This window comes from Alligator mississippiensis, chromosome 2, assembly GCF_030867095.1.
Source record: "Alligator mississippiensis isolate rAllMis1 chromosome 2, rAllMis1, whole genome shotgun sequence".
In the NCBI taxonomy this organism is placed as follows: Eukaryota; Metazoa; Chordata; order Crocodylia; family Alligatoridae; genus Alligator; species Alligator mississippiensis.
Window position 1 is genome coordinate 142,629,590 of NC_081825.1, and position 18,372 is coordinate 142,647,961.

General features: G+C 45.6%; 1 protein-coding gene across 2 annotated transcripts in view; it reads right to left on the reverse strand.

Annotated features, from left to right (window-relative positions):
- CNOT6L (CCR4-NOT transcription complex subunit 6 like) overlaps nucleotides 1-16,542 on the reverse strand; it is a 76,400-nt gene extending 59,858 nt beyond the window's left edge. The window contains exon 1 of one of the 2 annotated variants that reach the window (XM_019498192.2): nucleotides 16,373-16,542. The gene's annotated coding sequence lies outside the window, so the exon portion shown is untranslated. Of the gene's footprint in view, nucleotides 1-16,077; nucleotides 16,176-16,372 lie in introns of those variants that run through there. The other variant, XM_019498194.2, reaches the window with a different exon arrangement.
- Between the last annotated feature and the right edge of the window lie 1,830 nt (nucleotides 16,543-18,372).

The following is an 18,372-nucleotide window of genomic DNA, read 5'->3' on the forward strand; positions in this document are numbered from 1 at the left end:
TTATTCCAGAATCACTTTAAACCACTTCCACTCTGAGCAGAATTTTCTTCTTTACTTGCCAGATACCATCATCCTAGATGAACACTTAACAAAAAATGGAAGATATCTGAAAAGAACCATTTCAGCAGCTTATTTTTTCAGGTTCCTTGCTAGTTATTATACTCATTCATAAAACTTTCATATTTATCTGACCTGAACAAGATGTGCAATTTTTTATATGCCTCTTTCATTTGCATAAGAGCCAAGTTCAGTGCACATTCAAGGGGTCCTCCAAAAGATGGTGAATAGGGTTCCAGAAGAGCTGCATTTTCAGAGTGTAGTAAAAAGATGTTAGCCCCCATAATTTTGCAGTAATGCTTGAGCAACAACCATATGATAGAAGTGTCTTATGACCATCTTATGACCCTTTTGTGTAAAGATCAGGAGGTCTAATGTCCAAGCTGTGGTTCTTACTGCTTGCCTTGCATTTTGAAATCATCTCTGTCCAGTGCCTTAAGGTTACGTTAAGATAAGAAGTTACTAAAGTTTAACTAACTTTGTTGAAATTGCTCTTTTCTTCTGAGCATGCTGCAATTCTACCTTTGAGTGCTCACGTACTAACCCTGATAAGTCACATTAACCAATAACTAGTTAAGTACAGCCTACAAGATAAGACGTCACAATTAGGAACTGGTACTGCAGCCAATAAACTTCTAGTACGTCAAGACTCTGTTGAATGTAAGCTATAAAAATGTGATTCCAGGCCGGACTCATCGTCGGCCCTGATTTGAGCTCTCTGCTCCTTGGTTGAACTGTTTGCAAACAATAAACCTAGATGGACCCAGCCTGTATGTGTGACTCTTTCCTTGAGGGTAATTGAACAAGCCTCCAGGGGAACGAAACTAGCTGTTTTGGCAACAAGAGCACTAACTGTATTTCTTCTACACGGTTCTCCAGATTAACATGAGAAGGAAGTTGCCACCCTGCTTTGTCTTCACTGGGGAGTTATCTTTTTGCTTCCGTTCCCTTTCAACTATAGTGTAAAGGCAAAAAAGGATTTCTGTTCTCCCTCCACCCATCCCAGAAGAAATATTAAAAAGTAAATAAGTAAGTAATGTAAACTGCCCAGAATAATACCGTATTTACTTGAATCTAAGACAAAGTCCTCCCTACCGCTCAAAAAAAGACCCTGTCTTGATTTTGAATAGATGGTAGCAGGGAGCAGGCAACTGCTCCAGTTCTGGCTCCCATCCCAACCTGGGCTCAGAGTCAGAGCTGCAGCTGCTACCCTGTGCTCTGAGTGAAAACTCAGAGCTCGCATTTTCCAAGGGGTGCCTGAAGTCTAAAAAGGTTGAGGACCACTTTACTAGAACAACAAGATAAATACATTGGGCTGGCTTGAGAAATCCTTAACCTACCAGGAAGCACCAGACTTATCTCAAGATGGTCACAGCAAGGCCTTTTCCATCAAAAAATATCCAATTTTCTTTAGGCAAGAGATTCAGGTACTAAACCCAAAAGCAGAAGTTGCTCCAGTCACTTTCAAATCAAAAAAACTAGAGAAGCTACAGGAGTTCTCCTGTTCTTTACATACATGCCACCAGACTGTACTACTGAATAAAGAAAAAACACTGCTATCACTGCTTACTTTCTAGACTAAATTATTTCCCCTGCAGCATGAAAAGCCAGTAAATAAGAACAAACTACACTCCCCGAAAAAGACTGTTACCAAACACGTTTTCACAAACAGCTTTCTGTTGGACATGAGTGCACCAGAGAAGGTAAAAACTAGCTTGCGATCAAAGCAATTACACCAACTAAAAGGCACAAAAATCTTTGTGATGTATGGAGAACTCATCCATCTGCCCTCCTAGCAGCAGTGACAAACAGCATTGCATATATATTTATTTCCTATTTATTTCCTTTATTTATGTAATTTATATGTTGCCTTCCCCAACAAAGGTTCAGGGTAGCTTACAGTAAGTTAAGCAACTTAAAAGGGCCACCAGACCAAACAAACAAAACACAAACCCACTAAACATCATGTCAGCCTACCTGGGATGCCAAATGCCAGCCCAAACAGAAAGGTCCTGCAGCATTTCTGAAAGATGTCCAGGCTCATCTGGTTGGCCTCAACAGAATGGTCCTATTTAACAAAATGCCCTGGGTTCAGAGTAAAGATGCAACCCATATATCTTCAGAGAAGACCATGTTAAAACAAATACAAAATCAGGATACTCACAATAGTTGCCCAAGTTTAACATTCAAGTTTCTTCACTGAAAGAATGATTTTGTAACACTTCTTTTTACTTTTAGACAAGGTTCTTTGGGTAAATCTGATATCTTTTATTGGACCAACTCAAATAGTTGGAAAAAATTCTTCTTTGCAAGCTTTCAGGTACAAACACCCTTTGTCAGGCTCCATGGACTAAACCAGATAGACAAACCTCCAAACTGAAGCTTATATAAACACTCACAGTATTATGCCATATCCATGCTAGGGTACTCACTCAAAAAAAAAAGAAGATATAGAGCAGCCAAGTAAGCACAGGAAGGAATAAGAAACCAAAGCATTTTTGGTTTCAAACCCATCCAAAAGACATTTCTCAACATCAAAAAGGGAGCAGGAAAAAACAAAAGGGGGTAACGGAGCCCTGGGGGACAAGAAACAAAAACCCTCTTAGTTATTTTACAAATACTAAGGACGTACAACTTTGCAGGATGCATTATCAATAATGGCAATTCCCCTCCCCACTAAAAATTCATTAATTTTAAAGAAGTCAAGCTCACCAAATCCAGCAAATGAAAATATTTCTCCAATTCTCAGGTCTTTTAAAAGCGTTTGCTGCAAAAATCACACTAGTGAGATCAGTCTACATACTTAATGTATTTTGGAACCAAACAAACAGATTTAGTTTTCAGGTCTTCTTTAGCACACAAGCCAAATGGAAAGCACAATGTCTCCCTCACACCCACCCCTTTGGTGAATACCCTTTAAAAATAGAAGGCACACATAGTATCCAACACTACAGACCTTCACTAGCCCACTCATTCTGCAGCCTATATAGGAAACTCAACCTATGCAACTTGTTGCCTCTAAGCCTCATGTAGAAATATTGTGCATTTTTATATTTAAGGATCTAGATATTTTCTAACTTCCAATAGTATTTGAGGAATGATTAATGGCTTTATTATAAGAATGAAGGATTCTTAGTCAGATGTGGGTTTTATTCCTATGTGTGTCATAGGTTTCCTGTATTTCCTTAATATAAATGCACAGCAAGATTGAGGCAGGGAGCCATAAACCAGAGCAAAGGTTACTGTCTGGCACAATACTACAGGGAGGAACCCAGCCACTGCACACTTCAACTTATTAGAACTACAGTATCATTTTATTCCCCCAGATAGTGAAAAATCTTTACATTTTCAGCCAATGTATATGTAAAAAAGGAACCAGGATATATTTCTCCTTTGTTCTGCAGGCAAGTGAACAACCCTGAGATTTAGTTACCCTAGTGTCACAGCTCAGGAAATCACAGGTGTGCTACAAAGGACATTTGTAAGCAAATACTACCCAAGAAGCACACGTAAGGACTGCTTTATTGGGTCAGACCAAAATGTCTATATGACCCAGTATTGTGTCTCCAGTAGTGTCATGCTCCAGTAGTGTATGCTCTTCCCCTAAAAATTTTGGTAAGAAATAACGTGTGTAGAGGGGGCCTATTATCAGATGTACCTGTCTAGTTACCAACTGTTCCAAGTCAGAGGTTACATCCCAGCATAATTGTGTTTAATAGCCCTTGATGGATTTATCCTCCATAAAATGTGTCCAATCCCTTTGTGGACCAGGTTATACTACTACTGCCACATAATTAATTTGTGGAACTTGGCCTCCACAAGACCTGGCGTTGTGTAAAGAAACACTTCCTGTCACCTATTTTAAACCTGCCACCTGATGATGTCATCAGAGACCACCTAGTTTCTTGTAATATGAGACACAGTGAATAAGTTCAACTTTCACACTATTCCAGTCCTCTCTCACATTCTCCTTTCAGCTTGGAAGAGCAATGGCTGAAGTGACCTCATTTTTCACACTCTACTTGTCTGGGAGTTGTCCATAACCCTGATTATATTTCCTTGCCCTCCTCTGTACGTTTTCCTAATTCTACTATATCCTTTTTGAGATGGGGGACAGCAGAGATGCACACAATATTTAAGATGTGGGAACATTATAGATTTATATAATGGTATAATGATGCCTTCTGTTTGGTTTCAGTTCCATTTTAAAGATTCCAGAAATGGGTTATTTTCTTCTTTTTTTGGCCAGTACTGCATAAATGAGGCACTGCTTTCAAGAGAATTGGCATTAACTATAATGCTTTCATGAACACTTTTCAGAGTGGGGAAAAAGCCAATTCAGAGCCCTTAACTGTGTATGTGTAGCAACAATTGTTTTTCTCCCCTCCACATGTGTCGTTTTACACATATTGATGTTGATTATCATCTACCCTTTTGTTGTGCACTCAGTTTTGCAAGATCCTTCTTTAACATCTCGCCATCAGCCCTGGATTTGACTATCCAGAATTACTTTGTATTCTCTGTGGACTTTGACACCCCATCACTATATGTTCCCTTTTCCACATCTCTTATAAAAAACATAGAAGGAAGCAAGTCCTGGAACAGATCCTTAGAGTACCCTATGTTCAGTCACCTCCATCCAGAGCAAATAAATCAGAGAACTAAAGGGTCATTTTCTCCCCAGTCTTATTAGCTGTTCCCTGTGCACAAGCTAAAACTTTATTTTTTATTTATATGCCACCCTTACCCATAAAGGCTCAGGGTGGTTCTTGTAGGGATTCAAAAAGAATAATCTCCTGCATATACTGTTCACAAATGCCACGTACACTACGCTTCTTTCTGTATTCTTCCCAACACACACCTTTCCGTTCAACCAACTGAAACTAGCCATTAGTGGCTGCAGCAAAGCTAATTAGATGAGACCAACAGCAGCATAATAGTTTGAAGTGGGTCTATTTTAAATGAAGCCGGATGAAGAATTTTTTCATAGAATCATAGTGCTTAGGGTCAGAAGGGACCTAAACAGATCACCAGGTCTGACCCCCTGCCCCAGGCAGGAACGGGTGCCAGGATCATATCAGCCCAGCCAAATATCTGTCCAGCCTCCCCTTGAAGACCCCCAAGGTTAGGGAGAGCACCACCTCCCTTGGGAGCCCATCCCAGAGCCTGTCAGCTAACTGTAAAGTAAGGTCTCCTGATGTCCAGCCTGAACCTTCTCTCTAACAATTAGTGGCTATTATTCCTCGTAACCCCAGGTGGTGCCCAGGGAAACACAACCTCTCCCAATTCTTGCTGGTCCTCCCTAACGAATTTGTAAACAGCCACCAGATCCCCTCTCAGCCTTCTCTTGTGGAAGCTGAATAGGTTCAGGCCCTTCAGCCTCTCTTCGTAGGGCCTGCCCCGCTGCCCCTTAACTATGCAAGCAGCCCTCCTCTGGACCCTTTCAATACTAGCCACATGCCTCTTGAAGTCAACACCCAGAACTGGATGCAGTACTCCAACTGCAGCCTGACCAGGGTCGCATAAAGGGGAAGGATCACCTCCCTGGACCTGCTTGTGATGCATCTGTAGATGCATGACAAGGTACGGTTAGCTTTACTGACCACTTCCTCGCATTGGCAGCTCATGTTCATCCTGGAGTCAACAATGACTCCAAGATCCCTTTCTACCACCATGTTTACGAGAGGGGTGTTCCCCAGCCTACAGGTGTGTTGCTGGTTCCTTCTCCCTAGATGCAACACCTTGCACTTGTCTGCATTGAATTCCATCCTAGTCTCATCCGCCCACCTCTGTAACCTGTCTAGATCTAGCTGGATTCTGTTCCTCCCCTACAGCGTGCCCAGCTCTCCCCACAACTTGGTGTCATCAGCGAATTTGGACAGCATGCATTCCACATCCAGATCGCTGATAAAGATGTTGAACAGTACAGGCCCCAGGACTGAGCCCTGGGGGACTCCACTGCCCACATCCCTACAGGTTGAAAATGACCCATCCACTACCACTCTCTGGGTGTGACCATCTAGCCAATTTGCCACCCATCTGATGGTGTAGGCATCAATGCCACAGTCACCAAGTTTAAGAGGGGTTTGGTTTTTTTTTTCTTTTTTAGTGGTGGTATTCCTGACTCAGTTAAAAAAAAAAAAAACTGGTAGCGTCAGAAACAACAATTAATGTCAAAAAAAGATGCCTAATTTTGTTTTACTCTGTGGCAGCATTCAAGACACTGCAACAGCAACACCCTCTCCTCCCCTTTCTCCCTACCACTTTTTTTCTTGCTAAGGAAGGATATCCTTTCTCCAAACAGTTTTTATTTGGAAGAGGGGAGAAAGAGGGAGGAAGGAAAGATGGAACAGAATTCCTAGATTACACTTACTTCCCTCATCCAAGATTTTCTAAGCATCTTCATCAACTGACACCACAACGCACCAGCATTTCTAAACTGGTGTTGTCTGTGTATATACTACACAAAAGTAGGCTAATGTATATTCAGACTGAGCTAAATTTAAACACACACAGTTCCCTAAGGAATCAAAAGATTGTTTACAGTCATGTACTGCAGCTTCCAGAAGACAGAGAAAATATGATGCAACTTCTCCAAAGCAAGCAAAATAGTGAAATGCCAACAGAAAGCCAAACACTGTTAAATATAAACAGCAACAATACTATGCAACCATAGAATACTATCTATTAATCACTTTCAAAAAATTTTAAAACCCCACCAAACCCACAGGAAACACCAAAGGCAAGGCCAAACTTGCAACCTTATCTTTCCCTTGTGCACGTACAAAAAATGCAATTTTTAGCTACTTTACTTGTTTTCACAGTACCCACACAAAAGAGAGCCCTGAACCTTGACTGGAATCCCAAGGCGCTATTCTATGATAACACAGACCGTCTTGTACCATTCATCACATATACACAGGTAGCACCTTGTAATTTTTTTTAAATGTCACAGTATTTTCATTGTTGGTGGTTCAGTCCCTGCTCTGAGGTTCCTAACTTCTCTCTTTTTATTTTGGGTATTCTAAGTTTTTCCTATTTAGTTGTAAACATCCTTTACATAGCTCTCTTAGAAACCCCAGTGGTAGCATCTGAATACTCCTAGTCTCCTAGGGCAGGTGTGGGACAGAGACTAAGAGAGCTGGTGATACCGAGCTCAGCTCCTTGTCTCCTCCCTCTCCCAGGGGTTTCTCTTGCTGCCCGCCCACAGCAGCTGCTTTCCCATCTTTGCAGTGCACTGAGAGCCAGGCAGGGAGCACTGATCCCCTTCCCCCTGCCTGCAGAGGGGCTGTGCTCAGCCACATTGCAAAGAGCATGCAAGGGGAAACCAGGTAGTGGGGAAGAAGCCCCCCATGTGTACATACCCAACCCACCCACATACACACCCATGCCCCCTCACACACCTAACCCCCCACCATACCTACAGACACCCAACACTGATCTACACACCCCACACCTCAACCACACACACCCCGCCTACATCCCCCGCACACACATCCATGCATACACCTCTACCATACCCATTCCCCACACCTCAACCACGCACACATCCCACACACTATCCCCCGCCTCAACCACAACCACAAAACCCCCCCACACCCTCCCCCTACCCATCCACACACAATATACAAGCAACCCTCCCTCCCCAAAGGAGTACTTCATGGGCAAGAGGAGAGACTTCCAGTGGCAAAGGTCAGGGGTTAGGGGCAGGACTTCCTGTCACAAGATGACGGGAGAGGGGGGGGCTATCAAGGGGCAGGGCTACCCTTGTGGGGGGTAACCAAAACTCATTAAGCAGCCTTCCAGCCAACTGCCCACCCCGATGTAATCCCTTTTACTCATTTATAAAAGCTCCATTATCTTCAGTCCAGTTGAGCTCCTTGCCCCACTGTTCCTTTCCCAAGGACATTCCAGAAACTCGCTCTTCTATTGGGAATCCTGCCTCTTCCCCTCCCCACACTCTTCTAAAAAGCAAAGCAAAGGCAGTGGCAGGTTAAGATTTATTGGGGCCCTTGAGCAAATAGAAAGTTGGAGGGCCTCCACACCCCAGCAGGGACAGTGGCCCCTTCCCCTCCTGGTGCCGCTGCAGCTGCTAAGGATGGGGTGGGCCTCCGTGCCCTGCAGGGGAGGCTGGGTTGACCCAACCAGGCTGAGGATGGAGTAGCACATGCTCACCTCTCCACCCTGCTTCCTCCCTCCACCACAGCTGGAGCTGAGCAAGGTGAGGGCAGAAGTGGGCTGCTAGTTGTGGGCTTGGGGCTCTCTGCTCTGCTGCTTTTGCCCAGGACCCCATGCCTGCTGCATATCTTCTGCCTGCCCAGCAGCAGTAGGCACAACTTACTGTTCCCAATGCTGCCAGGCAGGCAGGGGGCGCACAGCCAGTGCAAGCAAAGGCAGCAGGGCGGACAGCCCCAAGCCTACAGCAAGCAGCCCGCATCTGCCCTGTGCACAAATCTGGGGGAACCCCTCCCCACCATGCCTCCTAGGAGCAGGGCCTGGGGCAAACAGCATGCTCAGGAAAACCGCCTTGGCCACACTTGGATTCTGCAGTCTACCATTGTCCCGTGTGGAGACAGCTCAGGCCCAGAGCTAATGCCCCAGGGGCAAGAGGGAGGACAAAGGCAGCTGCTTGGCAGACCAGCTCCCCAGAGCCTGCAGCTCCCCCCATGTGGCACCAAGAGACAGGACCTGGAGGTCAGGGAAGACTAAATTACCTACCAGGCACCCACTGCTCCTCTGCCTACTGCAGCTAGAAGAAACAGGGCGCACATGTGCAGCTGGAGCTGTTCACCCTATACCTGCCCACAGAGCTCTGCCCTTCAACTTGATCTGCAGCCTCCTACAGGCAGTGGCCACCATACATTGGGAGGCCACAGAAAGTCTAGGGAAGTCTGGGCTGGGGGAGGGGACAAGGCAGCCCTGGGGGACAAAGCTCGGCTCTGCAGGCTAGGATGACCTGGGGGCAGAGGTAAGTGCCCTTCCACACAGTCCTGGCTGGCAGTGGAGCCAACTGCACTGAGCCAGGTCAGGCCACCCCATCTGGCCCCCGCCACCAGAGCCGCTGCCTTGAGGCTGGTACCACCCTTGCGCTACCTCTCCTGAGCAGGGCAACAGCAGGCAGTTCAGATGGGCCTGGCCTGGGGCAAAGAGCAGGGCCTGGGAAGTGCAGAGGAAATCCACCCTTTTCCAAGGGAACCCAGACACCCGGGGGGCCCCTAATTGGCAGGGGCCCCTGGGTCCCCATGTTAATCCACCTATGGGCAGAAGTCTTTATTCATACATATTTATTAGTTCCAATTACAGCAAGATGTAATTTAACAGAACTGTATTTCCTTAGAACAGGCTTTCCCCAAACTTTTCATCACTAGGTCCCTCCACGCCCAAATCCCCTTGGGAAAATATAACAACTGGTATAAGGCTCGCTCGCATTCTCAGAATCCCTGCCAGGGAAGCAGGCCTTACACTTCTCAAGATACCCTTTCCAAGACAATATTGCCCCGTAGAGGCCAAATAGATTAAGCAGATCCTTGTATTTCAACTCCTTTCAGGATCCCTAACAAGGCATTTTCTGCAGATACTATAGGGTGTTGCAAAGGCAGACCCTTGGCCCAAAGGGGGAAGATGCTAGGGGTTCTCACACCCAAAATTAGAATCATCTTGTTAATCCCATCTTCAACACTGGGAGTACAGTGGGTAGAACTCAATTTAGAAAAAGGCTTAAGCCAGCTGCCCATTACAATGAGTCTCCAGAAAATCTTGAAATGTAAAAAACACCTTTGGAGAAGGCAGCATAACCCCCAATTTTCTCCAAGGGAAAGTGGAATATCAATTACTGTGGTGGTGCAAGGGTACAGGAACCATCAGACAGTTCATGCAAGGGTGCATAAGAAAAGGTATCATTTTGGCAGCAGTGCAGCCATATGAATAAGCAAGGCACGTCTGCAGTGCCTTCCCATCGCCTAAGTGCTGCCCACATGCATGGGCCCACTTCAAGATGCACAAGAAATAAAATAGCAAAGCCAAGTTGACCTCCCATCCCTCTTCCCCACTTCCTCACCACTGCCTTTGAGCCCCAAGTCTCTGGTGTGCTTCAGAGCAGCAGTCAGAAAGGACCCAAGGCCATTTCTAAGTTTGGTCCATGCAGAATAGGTGGGCAGGCTATATTTCTCAGCAGCACTCAACAGCATTGTGGAAGCAGTACAGACATACCACAAAAGCCACTCCTACTCCTACTTTGATTTCAGCCATCTTGGAAATCTAGTCCACAGGAACTTTTAAAGCAGCCAATGGCGCTTTTTACTTGTCAATGGCTACTCTAAGGAAGATCATCCAGGGCATTTCCATGGGCCACCACATACCCACATGACACAACTTCCACCAGCTGTAGAAAGGAACAAAAATCCCTTTCAATGCACTTTATGTGGCACACCCACTTGCAAGTGGACAACCTGTGCCTGTAGGAAAATTACATTCAAACTGCACACAACAAGCAATATTTGGGGGCAAAATAATTAAACTACTTATAATCCAAAACTGAGCCAAAGAAAGAGAGGAGTAAGACTTCCCCATCCTATAGGAAGATCTGCTACCTACTTTACTACTCTGGATGGAGCAGGAATAGGCTGCCTTGTCAGTGTGAGTCTATAAATCAAGACACCAAGAGAAGTCAACAACTCAGATTGCATCACACAGATTCGACTGACTCTCGCTTCAGGCTCTCCCAGTGAGTAAACACTTCCTTACAGTCAACAAATCAGATACTCTAATTATGGAACCATCACATGGCTGCGATTGTACTGGGGCAGAGAGAAAACTTACAGCTATTATTACAGTGTGAAGAGCTTGTTTTGAGAATGCAATCTTAACTCTACCGTACTGTTAATTAAAACACGTACTACACTATAAAGTTTCATTACATGTACGAATCTGCTTTCATGCAACTGCGGACATGTCTCTTCATGAAAGAGCTCAGCCAGTAAAAAACAAATACCCTCCAGAGCTGAGGAATCAAGGGGCCAATATCCTAAAAGAAATTAAAAAAAAAAACAAAAAAAAAAACAAAAAAAACCCAAAAACCTGCTCTAAGAAAAAAAAGGTAAGGTTGTGAAGGCAGTCGTATTTGGAAAAAGCAGATCCATGATTGCTTGTGCAGCTTTAACTCTGTTCCCTTGCACACGTGCCTCGTGACACTGCACTCGTTCTTCCTACTCTCCCACACAGAGCCCTGCCTCTTTTTTTTTTTTTTTTAAAGAAGTACCACCAGACTGTCAACTCTGAATAAACTATTTCTATGGCAAAACAAGCAAGTATTGGCTGCCCCAAAATTCCTCAGACTGGCCTTGAGCCTTCCCAGGAGACACCCACCTGTTTGGAAGTGAAATGGCTCCTAAGTCTCCTTGCCATTCCAATTTTCAACCTACTCCGAGTGTGCAAGTCACCAACCCATGCCAAATACCATCCCTAAGAACTAGCATTAGACAAAACAAACGGCCAATGAAGAGCCAACTTACGGCTATTTATAGCTACTACCACCCAAAATTAAGCGTGCAACTTTTCACAGACATGTCTCCACAGCCTATTTCAAACCCACAGCCAATTAAGTTTTCAGTGGTGCTGCATGAAAGGAATCCACAAGGGTAAAATCTCTACATTAGTTAGCCCATACTAAGTATTTGTTCAAAAATACAAGTAGAAAGACTCTAAAACCAGTGAAACTTCTAACTTTAAACTAGCAAAAAATTACACATGTACAGTTAGCCTCACTTAAAATGAAAGTGAGTACTCCTTCAAGAAAGTTTTCTTTAAGCGTGCACATACAAATACATACACGTCTGCTATTCTCCTGCTTTCTTAAACATGACAATTCTTCTTCCAAAGCTCTATTTTTGATTAAAGAAAAAATAAACCCTAAGACAAGACATTCTTTTGACAGTGCAAATGAGACTTGGAAGAAATTGAAAGATTAACATTGGAAGAAAAAAGAACACCCCTCACCAAGAAACTACTTCTGCCTCACGTCTTGAAATTGCACAGAGAAAATTCTGGTTTATTTCTGACCCCTCTCCCCCTCTACCCATATCTGTTACTGAATTAGGAAAGGTTTTTTTTGTGTGGTTTGTTTTTTTTTTGGGGGGGGGGGGGGAAGGAAATGGAACAAATTTGAAAAACAGCATAGAAGAAAACCTAAAAATGAAAGTGCTACAAACATTCATACTTTAAAGAAGGAAACTAAGTAGAAACTAAAACTGTCACCTACTTCACTTGTTAGCAATGAACAAAAATTCAGAAAATCTAAAGAGTCTGTCTACATCGCTGATCCACTGCTACAATAGTTATATACAGTGCAGGAGACACTGTCTAACAGCAGGAGTTTTTCCATTGGCAGTTACCTAATATTTGGGGGAGGTGGTGTAAGCCAGAAAAAGCCCTTTTCTGTCAACACAGCTGTATCCAGACATAATAACTACATTTACTGGGGGAGGGAGTACTGTCTTTTTATACACATACCCAATCCAGCTATGCTGGTAAAATGGAGTAATCTTAGCTCTGGTCAACTCTACAAAGTTTTCCCTTATAGTGGAAGAGGGTCAGGATAAAGACAGCCACAAATGCAATGCAATCAAAACACTTCTTTGAAATAAGTCAGATCGATTTTGCACACGTTAGTCTGTGCCTGCTATAGTAGTGCTTTACTCTCCTGGAAAAGCATTCCTTGTGTGAATGAGCTATATTGGGAAGTTGCACTTTGTTAGCCCTCCCATTTCCCCGCTCCCTGCCTCCCACCCAAAAATAATAATCTCACACACACACACAGAGAAAAAAACCCAGTAGTTTTGAAAATAACTACATCTATAGTGGGGATTTCTAGCGGCACAGCTTTGTCAGTTGGGGGCCAAGCTGTTTCACAACTGACTGATAGAACCATGCCAGGAAAAATCTGTATCGTAGGCCTGTTCTAGGTCTCAACAGGAGTCAAGCAGAAGTTGCACTGTTTCACACTGCCACAACTGCATTCACTGAACCACTATACTTGTTCTCATCTAGCTGAGAAAGTATTTGCACTTCAACTTTCATTTGTTAAGGCCTTCAAGGACAGAGACAGCATAAGCAGAGATACAATCTAGACATACATATATACATGGGTTTTTCATAATTCTATTAAATTCTGACGAGAGAGAGAGAGAGAGAGAGAGAATTACAAATTCCTCAAGCCTAGAGAGTAGGTTACTCAAGGGGGAAACATTAGTCACTCAAGTGTGGGGAGGCTATAGTTATATTCATTTACTTGATTATGAACAAAAACAGAAAGCATAGTCAGTACAACCTGGCATAATTCTACCCACACAGTTACCTTCAACAGGCAAATAAATTACCATTAGGGGGTTTTTTGTTTGTTTGGTTTTGGTTTAAATCATCAGTCAGCCCAAGAGAAAATTGGGCAGTAGATTTCATGCCTGAGCTGGTAACTGTGCTTAACAGTTTTGCTCAGAAGAATCAAGACTGAACATGAGATTCCAGGTCATACATCTGTTGGACATGAGCAGCCAGCTCCAATGAAGCAGCAAACAGCAACATAACAGAAGTAGAAGCACCCGCTGTTGATCTATTCTGAGCAATGCTACACAATACAGAAGTAAATAAAACTCTTGTTCTCCCAAAGGAAAATAAGAAAAAGATTTAAAACGTCCATGTACAGTACTAGGTTTCCTATAGATCTATTTTCCCTGAATAATTATTAGAACAAAGCAGTCTGAAGAGTAAATACACTGCTCAAATGAAAAACACTTGAGCACAGGAAGTCAGACCAAAATACTGCACTTGTGTGCACCACAGAATAGGCCACAAGTAAATGAACCCTTACTTCTCAACATTTATATTACTCTTCGTAAAACATTCCTGGCCCATGAAATTACAACTAAAATTACTGGACCAATATAATTTTCAGTTGAATATTAAGACCCACATTTACAGTGGGTTCAGAAATTCCCCATGAACATGTGTTTTGAATGAGAGAGTGAAATCACTATTGCGTAAGTACATCTATATTTCATATCTTGTCAAACCATCCATTTTTCTTAGCTCTCCAAATTATGATCTGTAATGTTTTTGAAGAATGACTTACTTAGTCTACTAGTTAAAAAGTACTTTTTGCCAACAATGCTATCTTTTTTTGCCCCATTTTTCAACAGCAGTTGCAGAGGCTGAAGCCAGGTAGTTCATTAATCTCTTATTCCAGCTTTGGGTACACAGGAAAGTTTTTAGCAATTATGCAATTATGATTCTCTGGACAGGCACATTTATTCTGGTGTACAAGTGACTTTTTCAGATTAGCTTTATGATATCCCCCAATTAAAAAAAAACCCCACAGAGCATTATTCAGAGGTTATATGGGTATAAATCTTATTTTTAAGCTATACCAAAACTCCATGCACAGAAAACACTGGGACCTGTAAAATTGTACATGCCAAATCCCAATCCTATAACACTGATGCACATGGCTAATCTCATGCACATATACAGTCTCAATTAAATCAATGGGATTACTCACTCATTTACAAGTAAAGCACTTAAATAAGCATTTAAAGAATAAGGGCTCAAGTACAGATGTCACCACTATGAACAACCCACACACACACACAAATGTGTTCTCTCCAAGCTGCTTAAGAATACCTCTCATCTAGGTCTCTGCATCATGTCTCAATTCCTGCAATCTTTCTCTGACCTACTGTAAACTTACCATCCTCAGTTCAAAGCCCTGCTGCCAAGACCATCTTCATAGCTGCCAGTTCATTCACGTTCTATATCCATTTGAGCAAGTCCACCAGATTCCTCCTTCTCTATAGTATCAATAAAACTTCCTGACATTCAGGGCCTTTGAAATTGTCCTCCTGCCCTTACACAGTAGAGCTGCTACCTTGATGCACCAACCACACACCTCACCCCATAAGCATTGCCAGCCTTTACCATGTTAGGCCATACTTCTGAGAGCCTCGTACATACTTTCTTTCATGCCACTACTGTTCCTGGAAGACGTTTCCCCTAAAAATCTGAAAAGGAGCTATCTGATTTTCCTGCAAATCTAACCACAATGTTTGTAGAACAATGCTGTGTTTCTAATGTAGCTTGTCACAGTTGTCACAGGCAAGTCCAGGTACAAAACATGCTTCTATTACTTTACCTCACCCTCCTCCCTAATCCAGGTTAGAAATGTGCTTCTATTACCTTTCCGCCCCTCCATCTCATTTTCCTTCCGGAGTGCCAGTGACCGCCAATGCAAAGTTTTGGGGGGCAGGCACTGTCTTTTGTCTATGTGTCTGTACCAAGGCCCAGCCTCTAGGCCAGTGGTTCTCAACCTCTGGCCCACTCAGCACACTGCTATGGCCCAATGTTTTGAAAACAAAATATTTTTTAAAGGGCTATACAAGAAGTCAGTTGTGTGGGCTGCACCCACACAACACATTGAGGCTACAAGTGTGGCCCACTATGGCAAAATAGATTGAGAACCACCGCTATTGTAACACTTCATAAAAGAGCACCTTCTCACTACATTAAAAGGAAATTAGGTCGTTTCCCCATCCTGAGGATCTCTGTAATCACTAACACTGGTTACATTTTGGATGGCAGCTTGGAGGCTTAGCATGAAACAAACCACCATGGCAAGAAAAGAGCCTCAGAAGGAAAATGCACTATCTCCACTGCCAAGGTATGGCCCCCTTCTCAAAACACCCAGGCCCTTGGCTGACGTGAGGCTTTTAAAACATAGATGAACCAGTTCATCACACCAAGCACAAGACTGTGACAGCCACGAGTGTGATCTACACCCAGGTCGCACCTCGCACGGAAGTGGCGGCTAACCTCAGTCCCAAGACCCCTGTGCAAAGTCGCAGTGACCAGGCCGCCCACTTGCGGCACAGCAAAGGGGGAACAAGCCACAAAGCCCCTCCACAAGTGACGTGCCAGAGTGTGTGGCCGCCTCCCGCCACACCATCAGCGGCCGCAACACCTCACCCCACCTCTCACCTCTTCCAGGCTCCCCAAGCTCCACCCGCGCCAAAACCACGCCGAGGGCATCCCAGGGACTCAAATGATCAGGACAGACTTCAGTTTGAGCTCAGCCACACGCCCAGCTAGCCTGCCCCTGCCCCGCGGGCGAGGACCCACAGGGGCTCAGCCACTAGCTGCCAGCCCCTCCTTCCCCTGAGCCACGGGCCGCACCTGCCTCCCACCCGGGGGCGGCCCCGAGACGAGGCAGCAGGGCCTGCCCCCGGCCCGGCCAGCGGCAGCAGCAGGCCGGAGCCCGCCCCACGGGGCTCACCTGCATGCGGGGCGCCGGGGCCGTGCCGGGCTGGGGGCGGCGGGGCTGGCGCGGCGGGGCGGGGGGCAGCACAGACATGCAGGCGGCGGCCGCCGGCGGGCGGGCGAGCGGGAGCGGGGCTGCCTGGCAGGCCGCGGCGCGGGGCTCGGGCGGGCGGTGGGGCCGGGCCGCGGGCGCCTGCGGGGCGGGACAGGGAGCGAGCGAGCGAGCAAGGCGGGAGCGGAGCGGGGCGGGGCCGGACGGGCCGGGGCGGGGCCGAATGACACGGGCCGCGGGGGCAGGACGCGGCTGCTCTGTCCGCCCCCCGCCGGGCCCACGCCCGCAGCGGGTCTCGGCTGCCCCCGGCAGGCTAACCGGGCAGGACCCCAGTGCCCGGGCTGCGCGCTGCCACACGGCACACCCCCGTGCACATACGCCCCCCAGTAATACACCCCTCACACGTGCAGTCCCCCCAACGCACACAGGCCCTTCACACGTGTACACCCACACACAAGCACCCGCCAGCAACGCACACTGACCCCTCCCAACAATACACAGCACACAGACCTCTCGCACTCATCACACCCCTGCGCGCGCGCGCACACACCCTCCGCCCCCCACAGAGACACCTCACCTCCCCCACAAACTTCATTCGCATACATCCCCCAACACACACACAAGCCACTCACTCTTAAATACCCTCACACATACATCACAGGCCCCTCACTCACATATTCCTCACACACAGGCACCCCCGCCACACACACACACCAAGCCACTGCCTGTAGTGGGCAAGACTGTCCACATAGCCTGCCTACCTCCAGCCCCTCCTCTGTGCCCATGAAGTCTTGGCTATTTCCCATCTGTACAGTATAACAGCTATGGCAATTAGGAAGATTTTAGGCAAGCCCTCAATGAGGAGAAATGACTCAGATCATGGGGTGAGCCATTTCCTTCCCTCACACCCAAGGCATTGCTACAGCACCATCGGGATGAAATTGCAGAGTTCAATTACTTCTGCATAACTTGTTCCCGCCTGCTACCCGATCACAACTTGGATGTGCAGTGCCCCCACTGCTCATACTTCGATCTGGCAGACAGCAAGCCTGTTGACCTTCAGAGCATATCTGTTTTCCTGGCTTTTAAAGGAAAGGCTGAAAGCATACGGGCCTGGTTGATGGGTGACAAGACACCATTTTAATTCTACACCTTTGCAAGGCAAACACTTCTGCTTTAATCACATTCCTCTACCTTAGTAAACTGTTCCTTTCTAGTACATGCTTGGGGGAGGTAGATTTCCATGTATCCAGAGATGGGGCTGAGCACCAGAAGCACGATGGTGGAATACTACTGGCCTGAAGACAGCTTGCTTAGTTGGGATACAGCCATCTTATTTGGGCTTTTCGTGTGCCAACAGTTCCAAAATTTCCAAAGGCTGGTGAGGGAGGCCTCCACAGAGAGAAGGCAGGAGAAACGGAGCACTAAGGACAGATCACAGGGATTTGAGCTAGAGGGAAACTTTCAGGGTCAGGTGGAACTGCTGTAGAAGAAAAGAGGGTGCTGCAAAACAACGAGGGTGCAAAAGTTGTTAGCAAAAAGCTGTGATGTGGGGCAGGAGTTAATTTGGGGAGAAAGAATGGAACTGTGATGTTCTGGAGGACTTTTGGAGTGAAGCATGGGATAAACAGATGGATACCTGGAACTCAGAAGCTCTATCAAGCTCAACATTTACTGAGATTATTTGGACTCATCATATGTGCCTGGAGAGCTGCGTATGCAGGAAAAGACTGCAGACTGTGATGGAATGGAGCAGAAAGAGAACATAAGGTTCTCTGGGAGGAAACGGGTGTCAGAGTGAATGGACACTAAGGGAGCAGATGCATATAAGAGAGGGTGTGAAGTTAGGGAAGACAATATTTGAGCAGCCATGGGAAGAAGAAAACTGCCTTAATTATGTACATGCGCACACACCACTCACCGGAGTGCTTTTTTTCCATGACAAATCACACATACAATTTCAG